Source organism: Rhipicephalus sanguineus, chromosome 9 (assembly GCF_013339695.2).
Source record: "Rhipicephalus sanguineus isolate Rsan-2018 chromosome 9, BIME_Rsan_1.4, whole genome shotgun sequence".
NCBI classification, from domain to species: Eukaryota; Metazoa; Arthropoda; class Arachnida; order Ixodida; family Ixodidae; genus Rhipicephalus; species Rhipicephalus sanguineus.
The window spans coordinates 78,192,417-78,209,305 of NC_051184.2; positions in this window are offsets into that span (position 1 = coordinate 78,192,417).

The window sequence follows — 16,889 nt, forward strand, 5'->3', positions numbered from 1 at the left end:
TTGACTGATTTTAAAAATAATTTTCGGTCTCTATCTCTCCTGAGGCCATTGCGTCGAAGAGGTCCGACGCTCTGCAGAGCTGCACTCTTAAGACACAAGAGTGGGGCAGTCCAGCGGCCCCAGAGGCGGCGGGGACTAGGCAGGCAGCGAAAGTCCCTACATGGAAGACCTTCAGCCGGGGTTTTTAAAATAGCCAGAGTTTCCATCCCTGCATTGAAGTCGCAGGCGAAGGAGCCACTACATGCGAGGTCAGGTTAACAGAGGGCGGGTGAGGCAAAAAATTTCGTGGCCTAAGGAAGCTGCATGGTCACCGTGCTCATGCGTGTGAGCTGACGTGTGAGCATGCAGTGCAACTCCCCGACGGGCTGCAATTCTTGTTTACGTGCCGTAGTGGTGTTCCCACTACGGCACGTAAAAGCAAGCCAGGTGTCCCACTACCCACGCTAAAAGGAAGACAGGTGCAGCTCATTTTGATGCCAGTCATTTACGCCTTTTATAAATATCGCATTGATAATACAAACACTATGAACGCCCCCCTCGTGCACATTGCCACGGTAAAACTCTACACTTAGCTCCGAAAGGAAAATCTGCGCGGATATTTTTTAGGGCGCAGCACTCAGGCGCCCGTTCCTGCATTGAGCGGAGTCGCTGTTGGGTCGGCTGGCGTCGGCGTAACCGATTGAGCGAACGAGGACGAAAGAGAGCGAACGCGGAGTCTGTCAGTATCACGAGCCACTGGCTTCTAACCTCGCTTTCTTCCTCCGTCACGCGCGCTTGCCTATCTGTCGGAGCTCGTGCACATGCAGGGCTCGCACGTGCACGCCGGCTGAATTCGCTCGTCCTAACGGGGCTCATTTTGCTGTCGGCGTTTCGCTTGGCTCGCGACGCCTGCAATGCACAGAGTGGTGTGCGTAGCACTCGAGCACTGGCAGTTTCTGTGGCAATTGAGAGTTTGAGAGCTGGGGACCCAAGACGCTGGGCCCACAAGCTGCGTTGGGCAGCCTGCTCTTGCGTTCGGATGATCAGCAGAGTTTGAGAATTGGGCCAACGCAGGCTGCGTTGGGTCAAGCGCACGGAGCGCCACTAGTGATGAAATTTAAAATCATGCGAGACGCGGGCCATACGGCGCCGTGGCCCGCGCTGCGTCTGTCTCTTCTCGCTGCTGACCCAAGACGCTTGGGGCCCCACGCTAGTTTTCAGCTTTTGCGTCTCGGGTCAACGCGAGCGCAAGAGCCCAAGAGTGGCTTGGGTTCTGCGCATGCGCCTTGGAGGCTCGCAGGCTTCTTTTGTACCCAAGCTCCTTGGGGCCCCAATTCTCAAAATCTCTAATACACCACGAATGTTACATTGCTATCACTGCGAACAGCCAAAACTTCAAACGCCGTTCGCGTTGCCCCAACACAAAGCTGCGCTCATAATTCGCATTAGGCAGTATCGTAATCGTTGGTGACTTTTCTTACACATAATTACGAGCGCCTCTTTCGTGCCCGTTAAATATATATACATATATCTTGAGGTGCTATCCCTTAGGAAATCATTTCAAGGGTGCAGTTTCAGCCTTATATTGACCTTGTTTTGTGAGATTTAATTTAAAGATAGTAGAGCCATGAAGGGCTTTTATTCTTGTGATTTCAGCTCGTCGTTGCTCGCCGTTTCAGGTAGTTATAAAGAGAAAAATCTGCCTCTAGCCAGAGAAAACATGGCGGTTTTTAAGATAGCAGAGGCACGCACTGGCTACGCATATTGGTTCCATTCGCAGTGCCGCGTTGCAGGGGGCCAGGTATGTGCTTGTATGTTCACGAAGTCATGTATATTATGTGAAATGAGATTGTAAGTGTATGTTAGCCCACAGCAGCATGTGTGGAAGACGTCCTGTGGACTTGGACTTCTGTGTAGAAATGTTTCATGTATATAGTGCTTAGACATTTGTATATGTTACTGTCTTTGATTACGACACTGTACCCAACTGTTAGTAACGTCCTGTGATGAAATGAACTTTTTCTTTTAACACAAAACGTTTCAGGTATATTGTGCTCAGTCATTTGTATGTTAATGTCGTTGTTGTATAGAGACTGTTTCAAAGTGTTTGTTGCGTCTTTTGATGGAATAAATTTTAAATGCGAAGCATTTCTTAGCGAACCTCCGGCACTTTGAGCGTTTCTATCTATCTATCTATCTATCTATCTATCTATCTATCTATCTATCTATCTATCTATCTATCTATCTATCTATCTATCTATCTATCTATCTATCTATCTATCTATCTATCTATCTCTAGCCGCCTGCGTCTGGGTGCTCTCATGATCGCCTCCTTAACTTGGTGTAGACCAAAATTTGCATGGGAGGGTAAGAGGAGTTAACGAATATGATTGCCGGGTCATGACATGAATAACGTTAAAATCCTGTCGCGTACGTCGTCAAACCCTTTCCACTAGACATGTGTGGCACATACCCGTTTGCCACAGGCCGCGGTGTACGGGTGTGCGCCACAGGTGTTTGACAGTTTATACCTACCCAGGAACGGCGAGAACAGACATTGGTAATTTAAACGCTACAGTGTTAAGGAAAACCAGCATCGGCAGCGTTGACTCAACGAGTGGAAAGAATGAAAGTTACGATCCTAGCAGGAATCGAACTCAAGCATTCTGGGTGGCAATAAGGTATTCTACCACTGAGCCAGGCCAGGTCTATAAATATTGGTTTTGAAAAACAGCCTACGCAGGCGTAATATCGGTGCAACGTCAATTGTGGTTGTGGTGCTGGCTATCTAATTTTACAAGAAAGCAATAAACACTACATGATACTCCTACGATGGGTACGCCTACGATACAGGCGTCATATCAGATTAACGTCTGTAGTTCCAGTGTTGGCTCCTCTTTTATAGCAGTCTAATAAACATTACGCTTGTATTCCTATGATTCAGCAAGCTATATTGAAGCATTGCTCGACCCCGGGGAATACATTACCGAAAGTTACATATAATATCCACATCACCGCACCGTAGAGTGCACTTCGTCCACCAGAACGACGCAGTGTCCTCTTCATTTCTTACGAGGCTGGGCGATGGCCTCATGCTGACCGAGGATGATGCCAGATTGATTCACAGCCGCTTTGTAGACTAGACTACGTATGCCACATACGCCCAGGTAGTCTCCGAATACGACAAACACCATCCACTGATGTTGGTCTACGTAGCACTATCGAGGCCTACCAGCCTCGACGGCCCAACGCAAAGGGTGGCTTCAGATTCCGACATCTCGCCGGCTCTGTCGACAGACAGTTTGTCGACGAAATGACCGAGGCATCCACGAATTCCAATGGATCTACTATACCACATACTTCACTACACATGGACCCCTCGTCACCACGATCACGACCGGATCCTCTAAGTCATGACAAGCTGCTGGTGCTCACTGATCACGGTGATGATGCCCTTGTTCAAGAACTGTCAAGAACGTCTTGCACACATGCACACGGGTTCGTGAAATGTGCGTGCGTTCTCGGGACATGTATAAGCACTACATATCAGCTTACCACTTCTGGTGTTGGCAATACCCACGTTGCCATTGGCAGCGTTACCCTAACGTAAGCAACAGGTTATATAACACATAAGCGGCTCTTCAACATATATATGTGTGCGTATAAAATTTAAAAATCTTTAGCGTCATTGTCGCTCAGTAAAAAAAGTTACGCCACAGTCACCCACCCGCCGCATGCTTCGCATCACATCGACTGCCACGGTACGTGGGATCTGCCGAATTTTTTTTCTAAACAGGTTGAAATGATCTATGCGTTAGGGACAGCTTCTCCCCCCCCTCCCCGTCGAGCATTGTTTGTGGTAGCTCCACAGCGCTCTGAATCGTAGCGTCTCCTCCGTTTTCTATGTCTCTTACTGCAGACTGTATGGCACTCTCAACTATACTCCATCTCATAAGCTGGTCGGAGCACTGTAGAGGCTACGGGGCTACTTAGTGAATAGGAAGAGCGACTATTCCTCAAGATGTATTCACCCGCCCGCGTTGTCTCGTTGCTCCGTGTCCCTATAGCGTCTGCGCGCACACGTTGGTTCAACACCTGCTCAATTTGCGCCAATGACGACTAAAGCAAGCAGACGCCAGTGCCAAAAGAAGCATTAGGGCAGATACGCCCTTGTGGTGCGAAGACAGAGGGAACAGCGGAGCTAGTGGCCTTACCTTCTGCCTGTGCCTCACCCCCACTTCCATTTCCCACTCTCTTGCTATACCATACGCGTTATAGCAAGACTTGCTATACACGGCTATACCATCCTTCACCCTCTCCCCTCTTCCTTTCCCATTCCCCACCTTGACTCCCTTACGCACCCTCTTGCTATACTATACTATACAAGCCTAGGCTATGCCTCCCCCTATTTCCCCTCATCTTTTCTCTCCTCCTCCACTCACTTTCCTGTCCCACCCCTTTCCTGTACTATTCTATATAAGGCGATGCTGTGCTAGGAGCTGCTGGCCACATACCCTATTTCCGTGTCGGATACCCGCCAACGCCACGCAGAGTTTTGCCAAGCTTAAACAGCTCCACTGGTAAAACAATTACGCAACCTTCGCACCAGTGGTACCAAGCCGGAAGTTAGGTTGGAGCTGGGCGGCCTTCCTTATTTCTCGTTATTTTTCACTTTCATTCTTTGTCTATTTCTTTTTCTCTCATCTCTCTGCTATTTCTCTCTCTTTATTCTGTGTTTATTTGTATTTGTTTCTATGTCACTCTATCTAATCCTTTCCCTCTCATTTTTACTGTTTCTATCTTTCTCTATCTCTCTTTCTTGCTTCCTCTTTCTTTCTTTCTTTCCTTCCCTTCCTCTCTGGCTCTCCGTTCTATTTATCCTCTCTTTTTGTCTGCTTCTTTTTTATCTCTTTCTCTCTCCGTCTATTTCTTTCTGCGTCTTTGTGTCTTTCTTCCTTTGTTCTCTCTTTCCCTTCCTTCCTACCTCTCTCTTTCTTTCTATCTGTACTCGTTGTCTCATCCATCAGAGTCATTGTATCCGACGCCGGACAAATCAACGCACGTGTTTTGGCAATGAAGCAGGAGGCGAAGAAGCTCAAGTGGACGAGCGCGTGTCGGTATAATATTTGTTCGCGACAAATGGGGCTTCTACGCGCTTAAAGAGCACCGCTGTTCATAACCATGCGGCGTTAATTGGAGCTGGTGCCACCCACCGAATTTATGAGGTCGTTGTCGTGCGCTGTGGCCCTTAAGTTGTAAGCCGACGCTTGTGTTCGCCTTATATTTCCGTCCTCCCTCTAGACAGCAATACATACCTTTAGCAGAGCGTCGCTTACGCTCAGCCTCGCGCCGATGTAGCGTCTCGAGACAGTGCAAGGAACTGCGTACATTTCACAAGCGCGTCTTGTCGAGACGCGGTCAGCCTGGCTGCAAAATAACGGCGAAACCAAGTGGACCTTCAAACTCCGGTCAGATGACTTCACGAGCGGAGCGAGAGATGCGTTCTACGTATCGCCGCTGGCACGATCATTCTGCGCACGCGCACTGCAGTTATTCTACGCGTTTGTGTGTTGAGTCACGCGCACTACAGTTGGTTTATGTGTCTGTGTGTAAATCAGTATACCATTCGCTGGTTTCACCGGAGAGGGTCGTAAAAAAATCACAGCATATCCACGGAGTGAATAATGATGAGTGGGCGAAGCTGCGGAGGTTCATCGGTAAACCGTGAATCTTCCGTGAATTCTGCCCAGTACATGATCACCGACGTGAGATCGGGCGCGTTTATACTAAAGGTTCGATGAGAGTTATGACGACTTGCAGCTCACTTTAATTTTACATGTACGCTGTAAATTGTCATTGTTTAATCACGTACAGGAGAAATCGCACACACGCACTACCTTGGAGGTCAAAATCCAGTGCCCATATATACGGGGTGGTCAGTGAACGGTTGTGCAGCGCGAGCGGTCGGTTTTTTCAATCCAGACGCTGCCGCGACGCTGCCTGCGTCGGCGCCGCTGCGCCGCGAGGCAAGATAGGGGGGGGGGGGACCGTAGGAGAGGAGAAAAAAAATCACAGCATATCCACGGAGTGAATGATGATGAGTGGGCGAAGCTGCGGAGGTTCATCGGTAAACCGTGAATCTTCCGTGAATTCTGCCCAGTACATCATCACCGACGTGAGATCGGGCGCGTTTATACTAAAGGTTCGATGAGTTATGACGACTTGCAGCGCACTTTAATTTTACATGTACGCTGCGAATTTTCATTGTTTAGAAAACCATTGCTTAGAAAACATCTGGCGTCTTTCGTTAAGCAGCTGGCGTCTTTTCGTTTTGCTTTAGAAACATCTGGCGTTCTTTCGTTTTGCTTTTACAAAACATCTGGCGTCTTTTGTTGGTTTATTTCATCAATCAACGGCGTTTTGAACAAAATTTTTATTGTTTAATCACGCACAGGAGAAATCTCACCAGGCACTACCTTGGAGGTAAAGAATGGCTGCTAATGGGAATGAGAGACAGAAGAAGTCGGCTTTTAGCTAACGCTGCGAATTTTTTATTGTTCAACAACGCACAGGAAAAATCTCCCACCGGCACCACCTTGCAGGTCAAAGCGTAAGACTGGTTACATACTACGCTACGAGGGACGAACGGGTGCCGCTATAAGGAGCTTCGCCCCTAAAAGAGGGGGAAGCGTAGGAGAGGAGAGGGCGATACATATCACGTACTGTCGCAGCGCATTGTCTTTAGGGAGCCTTCATGTGTGCACGCCCCCTCCGTTTTTAAGACTGGTTACACACTACTACGGGACGAACGGGTGCCGCTATAAGGAGCTTCGCCCCTAAAACTCAGCTAAAGGTGCCTAATATAAGCGTGACTATCTTGCACTCTTTCCAAGGTCCAGTCTCATAGTCTCGGAGGAAAAGATTTTCAGGGATGGTTGGAGAGACAGCTGATATCTATAAGGACAAAACATGCCTGATAATTTGTCCTTAACGTTAGATGAAACAAAGCCATAGCCGATTCCACTATTTAGTGCTGTTAGGACAGTGGATAAGTAGCAAACGTGAGTCAGGATCACCGTGTAAGAAAAATACTTTTTTCGAAGAGGCCGGTCGCGTCTACATGGGCGCTGCCACGCCTCTTCGTTAACACAACTGTCAGTGGCTACCAATGCAACATCTAAACGCATACGACTTAAATGCGAAGCGGGATCAGAGTGTCACGTACCGCTGTGACCGTACCATGTGCTAAACAAATGCAAGTGTTTCAGCCTGGCTTATTAGAATCCAATTAAATGTAGCACAACGTTTCGGTGTGCACGCATGTTGCTTGCTTAGATATCGTAGCTTCGACCTTTATAACCTCTGGGGTTTCACATGCCAACACCACGACATTAGTGTGCCTCAATTTGTGCGCCCCCCCTTAGGGTGTTGCCATTCATTAAAGGGGCTGATGCCGCCGCGACGCCATTTTTTACCCGGCGTCTCGCGCCCCTCAGCGCAGCCGCCGTAGAGCGGTGAGACGCCGGTAAGACGCCGTGGGCTCAAATATGGCAGCTGAGCCGAAGTAGACGCCACAGATGTCCTCCCCCTAATGCCGACACAACGTCCATCAAGGCACCCTACCACGACATGATTATGAGGCACGCCCTAGCTGAGGGCTCCGGAAATTTCGACCATTAGGTGTTCGTTAACGGGCACTGACACCGCAGAGTACACGCGCCTCTAGCATTTCGCCTCAATCGAAATGCGACCGCCGGGACCCGTATCGAAACCGCGACTTTGAGGTCAGAAGCCGAGCACCGCAACCACTGTCCCTTTGAGGCGGACGTAGCTTCCACCCTTTCTGTACACAGCTTGTGATAGAGAGTGTAAATTGTCACCATCCTGTTGCACGCACAAGACAGGCGTACATTCTAGTATTCATGCTCCCGGATTGCCTATGATATTGATGGAAGTATTCGCCTGTCGGAGCCACAGTAGACAGTAGGACATACCGTTGCAAATCGTTCTCTTTTCACATTGTAAATGCCACTGTGCCTATATATACCAAGTAAAAACATTGGGTATCCGTCTATCTCTCACGTAACGCTCATTGTCATAGGAGTGATAATTTGTAAAACGAAATTAACTAGCCAGAAAGAAAATGTCTTGGCGGTGACGGGTTTTGGACTTTCAAGCCCAATCAGAAGCAGAAGGGTCTTTCCCGGTGGGCAAAATACCCGCGTTTGCAGAAGGTGAATATATGTATTCAACCACATAGATGTGTGCAACGGACGCAATACACCAACAATTCACTATGAAATAAATGCTGTACAACTTTTTCACACCATGAGGTGACATTAAAACTATAAAAATAAATGCGCTCTTGTGACTAGAGAATCCATTCTAACTTCAAACAATAGCGTGTCATAGTGGATGATGAAAAATTCGCGTTGCAGTTGGTATTGTTGTGCATTAAACCACGTAAATCAAATCACGAAATAGGGTAATATTGCTCTTAAACTATCTCGTCGGGGAGGTAGTTGGTTCATGGCTTGAAAGCGAAAGGTACGACTCTAAGCAGACGAAATTAAAGTGAAAAAAATCACAGCATATCCACGGAGTGAATGATGATGAGTGGGCGAAGCTGCGGAGGTTCATCGGTAAACCGTGAATCTTCCGTGAATTCTGCCCAGTACATCATCACCGACGTGAGATCGGGCGCGTTTATACTAAAGGTTCGATGAGTTATGACGACTTGCCGCGCACTTTAATTTTACATGTACGCTGTGAATTTTCATTGTTTAGAAAACCATTGCTTAGAAAACATCTGGCGTCTTTCGTTAAGCAGCTGGCGTCTTTTCGTTTTGCTTTAGAAACATCTGGCGTTCTTTCGTTTTGCTTTTACAAAACATCTGGCGTCTTTTGTTGGTTATTTCATCAATCAACGGCGTTTTGAACAAATTTTTATTGTTTAATAACGCACAGGAGAAATCTCACCAGGCACTACCTTGGAGGTAAAGAATGGCTGCTAATGGGAATGAGAGACAGAAGAAGTCGGCTTTAAGCTAACGCTGCGAATTTTTTATTGTTCAACAACGCACAGGAAAAATCTCCCACCGGCACCACCTTGCAGGTCAAAGCGTAAGACTGGTTAATACTACGCTACGAGGGACGAACGGGTGCCGCTATAAGGAGCTTCGCCCCTAAAATTCACCGCCATATCCACGAAGTGAATGATGTTAGAGGAGCTGCTCGAGATGATCGGGTAACCCGCGAATGCTCCGTGTACATTCCTCTACCATCATATATAGACGTGACAACGTTGTTATACATACATTACATCCACAATGTTTATTAATTTACGGTTGCATGCACTATATACATTTTGATCAAGTATATATACATTTGGATGAACTAGAACATTATATATACACAAGAGATGTTGTTTTACACCAAGTTCAAGAATGGCGTCCCTCGATGAGTTCGGGGACTGGTTTCCCTTTAAAGATGATTGCTTTATGATGGTTTGAAACTATAGCATTACATAACACAAGAGATGTTCTTTTACAAAATACAAGAAGGGCGTCCCTCGATGAGCTTGGGGACTCGTTTCCCTTTAAAGAGATTGCTTTATAATCAGTAAAGTATGTTGCCAAGGGGTCATCGATGATGGGACGCAATGGAAAGTTCGAGAAGGCAACATCGATACAAGTGCCCCTGAGGGTGGTGGGACGTTTGCAGTCGTACGATACGCATCGGAGAGCGTAACGTGACATCATGTGTGGCTGGTTATTGGCACAGGCGAGATCTTCCCGAGCTGCTGCTGCCGTTCATGCTGCGGAGCGGCAACGAAGAGAACTCACTTAGTGATCTCCCAGCGAAGAGAAAGGAAGCCAGAGAAACGAGTGGTGCGGCCAGCGAGCAGTCACCTATATAGCGCTTGCGCCGAGCGTGGTGTGTGCCGCCTTGAGCGGCGGCGCCATCTGGTGCGCATTCTTGAAATCACCGGAGAGAGCGCAGCTGCGCCGAACGTGGTGTGTGCCGCCGCGCCGACGGTCACAGAGGTGAGGACAAGGCGCGAGCATAAGAAGCTTGGCGAGCAAGCTCCTAAAAAAAACGACGTATACCGGCGCGAAATTTCACCTGTTAATTCACCATAAACAACGCTAAAAATGGGCGAAGCTTGCACTTAGCACAAAGCCGCGCAAGCCTCGAAAAAACGAAACTGGATGATTCTGAAGACTAATCTGGTTGCTTCTATGTTGTTTCTTGTCCTTAGCTAGGTGATGAGGGTTGTTTATATGTCGCTTCTAGGTCGTTGCTAGGCTTTAGCTAGGTGATCGTAGGTTGTTTCTAAGTTGATGTTCATCGCTGAGAGGTTCTAGTTTTAAGCACTCACAGTCACAGACACGACACGGATGTCCAAACTCCAGAGACAGAAACTCGCGCTAAAACCAAGCGTTCGCACCCTCACACATTCACAGACACGACATGGATGTCAAACAAGAGACAAACTCGCACTGATACCAAGCGTTCGAGCCTCTCATAGATATACGGGCACGTCGTCGTTGGCGTAGGCCTCCCATCGCTTCGGGGTATCCTCGTAGCCGGCATTGCCTTTTCCGTTCCTTAGTGTTGGGCTAACTGTTGCCTTCTTCCTTTTTAGTGGAACAGTGGTGAGTAGTGGGATTTACCCAATTTCTGGGCCAATACCCGTTATGTTGTCAGTTTCTCGTAGCCGCCGTTGCAGTTCCCGTTCTCTAGTCTGGGACCAACCGCTGCCTTCTTCATTTTTAGTGGACCAGGTGGTGAGTAGTACGATTTACCAATTTTCTGTGGCACAACCCGTTTATGATGATGAGAGTTTTCTGATAGCTCGCAAAATTTTCTGTGGCACATACCCGTTTTTCGGCTAACTGCTGTCTTCTTTACTGTTAGTGGACCAGTGGTGATAAGTGGGATTTACCCAATTTTTCTGGTGCATACCCGTCTATTTTCGACATACAGTCGGGCACATTACGGCTAGCTTAAACAGCTTGGCTGTTTGCCGAATCGTACATGAGAATAGACCGTCGGTGTCGGCATGTTCGAGATTTGCCGAGACCTGACGATACATCGCATGGCCGGCGTCTGCGTCAACACGAATGATGCAAGAAAGCAACTAAGTAATAAAGGTTGGTGAAAAGTCACGTGATAACAAAGTGAGTGTGTGTGTGTGTGTGTGCAGTCGGCATGCCAAAAGTCATATGATCTCAATGTGACATGACGTGATCATTCATCTCAGCCTGTGACAGAATGACGTCCCAGATCACCAGCAGTTGTGGCGTAATAGTGAAGTCTTATGACGTCATCGCGTGACATCACCACTTGTTCAACGGAGGGCTCATCATGGATGCTATGCCATATATAATATAAGGGTTTAACGTTACAAAGCCACGATATGATTATGAGGGTGCTCTGTAGTGGAGGGCTCCAGAAATTTCGACCACCTTGGGTTCATTAACGTGCACCTAAATCTACGTACACGGGCCTCAAACATTTTCGCCTCCATCGAAAATGCAGCCGCCGCGGCCGGGAATGGGTCCCGCGAACTTCGGGTCACGAGACCCCCAATTTATGATTTCATAAATTGGGGGACTGGATATGAAAGCATGACCGTCTTTGTCGCCTGTGGCAACTCAAGTGCTACGCTGCAAAGAACTTCAATGAAGATCCAATTCTCAGTATGGAGGAAGGAAAACGTTTAGAGGGAGCGTTGCGCAATGCAAAAGAAAGAAAGAAAAAACAAAGAACCACGCCAAGCTCTGCTTACCCCTATTGTTACCTAGGGAAAGGGCTCCTAAAATTGTCTCGTTCAAACAAGCTTTACGGTGCATTGTTGAACTTGTATGCATTGTGGAGGGTGAAGGACGAATAGCCTTTGCGAAGCGGCCAGCATCGGCTCTCCGTAGAAGTAGCCACATCTTTCAGGCAAATGACGATGTGCCTCCGCTTATAAGTGCACACGCTCGACACACGACCGGCCGTGCGAAGATCGGGCCACAAACAACTCGTCACACCAGACATTGCACCAGTTGCATGTTCGTGAAGCATGGTACGCCACGCTGGGGCCCCGGAAGCTCTTTGCGTGAGCTGGCCTGCAAAGAGCTTGGACACTTCAGTAGTCATGCGTCTAAGAACGCGTTCCGATATACGCGTCTCGGTGTTTTGCTGATACGTTGTTCTACGGTGAGCGATGGCAAGCGAGTATTGCTGTTCTCGAGCGCAGAGCATGGCTGCCTGTTGCACTATTTCTTGATATCCTCTTGGTAGAGCCAATCTCTACCAACACGACAGCTTATGAACACCTCCCTGCTGCACTGCCAGAGACAGGTGAATGCGGTACTTCTAAATGTGTAAGTATTTACCTGCCGTCTCAACTAGAACAGTTTGTGTCCATCAGTACGTCCCTCCATCCATATGTCTCGTGGCACCAATTGCTATATCAAGAATGAAGTTCGGCAACACGTTACACTCTGTAACACTTGAAGACAAGGGCCTGCTACACATTCCGTAATGCATCATGTTATACAATCGGTGACAAGTATTCTAGCAAGGCATAACAAGACGCAGAGCGAGTGGCGCATTAAATTATCGTGACGCTCCCAATCGGTGTAACTGCTGCCCCCCCCCCCCATTCCCGACCCTCGTCCCTTTGCTTTCTGCACTCGCGTGGTTTACACGACCTCTGGGATCGGCTACATTTGACCAAGTGACAATGCCATCTGATGACGTCATCGCACGATGTCATGATGACGCCACATATTTTTGTAATCTGTGACGTAATTACAATGTCATCAGTGCCGTAGGACGTGTGAGTTTTTGTGCCACTTCATTCGACTGTGTGTTTCGCTCGCACATTACAAGTGTGCGAAATATAAACGCAAGTCTTTTTTACTGAAAATCTGAATATCTTCGAGAGCTTCGAGAGCAATGTACTCGTCAGTATTTTGCAGTGTTTCCAAGATTTATTCTCATATTGTAGGAGACTAGGCTTATCAGGTATGGCTAAATAAACACAGCTGATGGCAATAATAAAGACAAAGCATACCTGCCGCTTTTTCCCCAGCGTGAGCCGACGCAAAGCGATGGCCGATTTCGCCATTAATTTATTGCTGTGAGGACAGTGGGCGAGTAGTAAGCGCGAGTTCAGATCGAACCGGGCGGTCGCGTCTGCATGGGTGCTGCCATGTTGGCTTGTAACCACAGTTACTGGCGGTTCGTTATACAACAATGAAAGGCATGCGCCATAAATACGAAGTAGATTAAATATATCGCTTATCGTTGTGGCGTAGTACGTACGAAACAAACGCAAATGTCGCGAAGTTATCAAATTTGAGGCGATTACATGTAGAACTATGTTTTGTTGCGCAGGCATGTGACTTGCTTACACCCTGCGGCAACCAGCTTGTGTGGTAGGGCCACAGCCCCTTCGCTGGCCCAATGCGTTGGCTGGGGCAGCTGACTGGGGGAAGGCCAGTTACGATCACATGATCAAACATGGCAGCGCCCGTGCGCCGCTGTGGAAAATCGTCTACAGCCAGTGGAGCCTTGGAAGAAGGGCCCCACCCGCATTTAACCACTTTTTTTTCAATAAATGTTGTTTCTCTCTCTCCCGTTCCCTAGTGTTGGGCTAACTGTCGCCTTCTTCCTTTTTAGTGGAACAATGGTGAGTAGTGGGATTTACCTAATTTCTGCGGCGAATATCCGTTTATTATGATGGCAGTCTCTCGTAGCCGCCGTTGCATTTCCCGCTCCCTAGTGTTCGGCTAACTGTTGCCTTCTTTTTTAGTGGACCAGTGGTTAGTAGTGGGATTTAGCCATTTTCTGCGGCACTTACCCGTATATGATGATGACAGTTTTCTGATAGCCCGCACAAATTTCTGTGGCACATACTCTTTTTTCGGCTAACCGTTGTCTTCTTTATTGTTAACGGACCAGTGGTGAGTAATGTGATTTACCCAATTTTTGTGGCACGTACCGGTTTATTTTTCGAGATACGGTCGGACACATTACGGCTAGCTTAAGCTAGCCGTAATGACAGTGAATAGCTTCACTGTTTGCGTAATCTAACGCGAGAATAGACCGTTGGTGTCGGCGTCTTCGAGATTTGGCGAGACCTGACGATACATCACATGACCAGCGTCGGCGTCAACACGAATGATGCAAAAAAGCAACTAATAAAAGCTGATGAAAAGTCACGTGATAATAAAGAGTGTGTGTGTGTGCAGTCCGCATACCAAAAGTCATATGATCTCAATCTGACATGACGTCATCATCCACCTCACCTTGTGACATAATGACGTAATAGTGACGTCTTATGACGTCATCGCATAACATCGCCTCTTGTTCAACGGAGGGCTCACCATGAATGCTATGCGATATATAATATATGTGGTTTAACGTCCCAAAACCACGATATGATTACGAGGGCGCGCCGTAGCGGAGGGCTCAGGAAATTTCGACCACCTGAGGTTCCTTAACCTGCACCTAAATCTAAGTACACGGGCCTCAAAACATTTTCGCCGCCAGCGAAATGCAGCCGCCGCGGCGGGGATTCGATTCCGCGACCTTCGGATCAGCAGTCCCCCAATTTATGATTTCATAAATTAATGGACTGGATATGAACACATGACCGTCTTTGTCACCTGCAGCAACTCAAGTGCCACGCTGCTAAGAACTGCAACGAAGATCCAATTCTCAGCATGGAGGAAGGAAAACGTTTCGAGGGAGCATTCCGCAAGGCAAAAGAATGAAAGAAAAAAAAACACGTCAAGCTCTGCTTACCCCTACTGCTACGTAGGGGAAGGGCTCCTGAAATTGTCACGATCAAACAAGCCCTACGGTGCGTTGTTGAAATTGTATGGATTGTGGAGGGTGAATGACGAATAGCCTTTGCGAAGCGGCCAGCATTGGCTCTCCGTAGAAGTAGCCACGTCTTTCAGGCAAATGAGGATGTGCCTCCGCTTATAAGTGCACACGATCGACACACGACCGGCCGTGCGAAGATCGGGCCACAAACAACTCGTCACAGCAGCTTATTGGGAGGCATTGCACCATTTGCATGTTCGTGAAGCATGGTACGCCACGCTGGGGCCCCGGAAGCTCTTTGCGTGAGCTGGCCTGCAAAGAGCTTGGACACTTCAGTAGTCATGCGTCTAAGAACGCGTTCCGATATACGCGTCTCGGTGTTTTGCTGATACGTTGTTCTACGGTGAGCGATGGCAAGCCGGTATTGCTGTTCTCGAGCGCAGAGCATGGCTGCCTGTTGCACTATTTCTTGATATCCTCTTGGTAGAGCCAATCTCTACTAACACGACAGCTTATGAACATCTCCCTGCTGCACTGCCAGAGACAGGTGAATGCGGTACTTCTAAATGTGTAAGTATTTACCTGCCGTCTCAACTAGAACAGTTTGTGTCCATCAGTACGTCCCTCCATCCATATGTCTCGTGGCGCCAATTGCTACATCAAGAATGAAGTTCGGCAGCACGTTACACTCTGTAACACTTTAAGACAAGGGCCTGCTACACATTCCGTAATGCATCATGTTATACAATCGGTGACAAGTATTCTAGCAAGGCATAACAAGACGCGGAGCAAGCGGCGCATTACATTATGGTGACGCTCCCAATCGGTGTAACTGCTGCCCCCCCCCCCCCATTGCCGACCCTCTCCCCTTAGCTTTCTGCACCTCACGTGGTTTACACGACCTCTGGGATCGACTACATTTGACCAAGTGACAATGCCATATGATGACGTCATCGCATGATGTCATGATGACGCCACATATTTTTGTAATCTGTGAAGTAATTACGATGTCATCAATGCCGTGGGACATGTGAGATTTTGTGCCACTTTATTCGACTGTGTGTTTCGCTCGCTCAACGAGACACTTTTGCCTTATAAACGCAGAAAATGAAATAAATTTTCTTGGTTGGACACCACGCTGGCAAGCAGACTGTGTTATCCAGTTGGCTGAACGGCCGCGCTGGCAGAACACAATATATCTGAGGCATACGAATGCGTTATGTCCGTAGTACAAAACAAATGAGAAAGGAGAACATCTTCTGTAAAAGCTTCGTTGAATTGTTTCTTGATGATGGAACAGCAGCACTTTTTAAGACAGCATGTACAGGTGACATGAAGGATTGTATACATGGGGGCAATTTTGACATTGCGAAAGCTTACTTTTTAACACTCGTATCAGTACTTGCAGGATGCGCCTTCTGTTTGGCCATTGCAGACGCTGACGAAGGCTAGAAAATAAGACGGAAGTCGCCGTGACAATGCCGCCAAACAACAGCGTTCGTGGGAAACCCGCAACCATAGTTTCCTACTTTAAAACCACGCTTAAGCATCGCTAATAAAGAACTCGCAGGAGAGAGTGCGCATCTTTTTCAAGCTCGTGGTGCTGGATCTCCCGGTCTGCCTTGGCGAGATTGACGGCCTCCATCACGCCTTGTATGCAGATGGCATCGCGCTGTGGGTTGACAAGGGAAGTGACGGTCAGATAGAATGTACCTTACAAGCAGCAGTCTCTGCAGTAGAGGCCTACCTCCAAGACACGGGCTTCGGACTATCTCCGCTCAAATTGGAGCTTCTAATCTACCGCCCGCGCCGCCGGTGCAAGCCCACCGGTGAACCGCGCCAACGTGAGGAAATCCTCTTGCATACACAAGGCGGCTCCTGTATTCAACGAGTTTCGAAGACACATCTCGGCCTGCATATATCAGCTAATGGGCCAAACGGAGAATCGATCCGCGTGACCGAAGGCAAGGTTACAGCGACTACCCGCCTGATCAAACTCATTAGAAACATGCACACGGGAGTGAAGGAAGACAGCGTCATGCGCCTTATACACTCATTCGCAATCAGTAACATTCCTT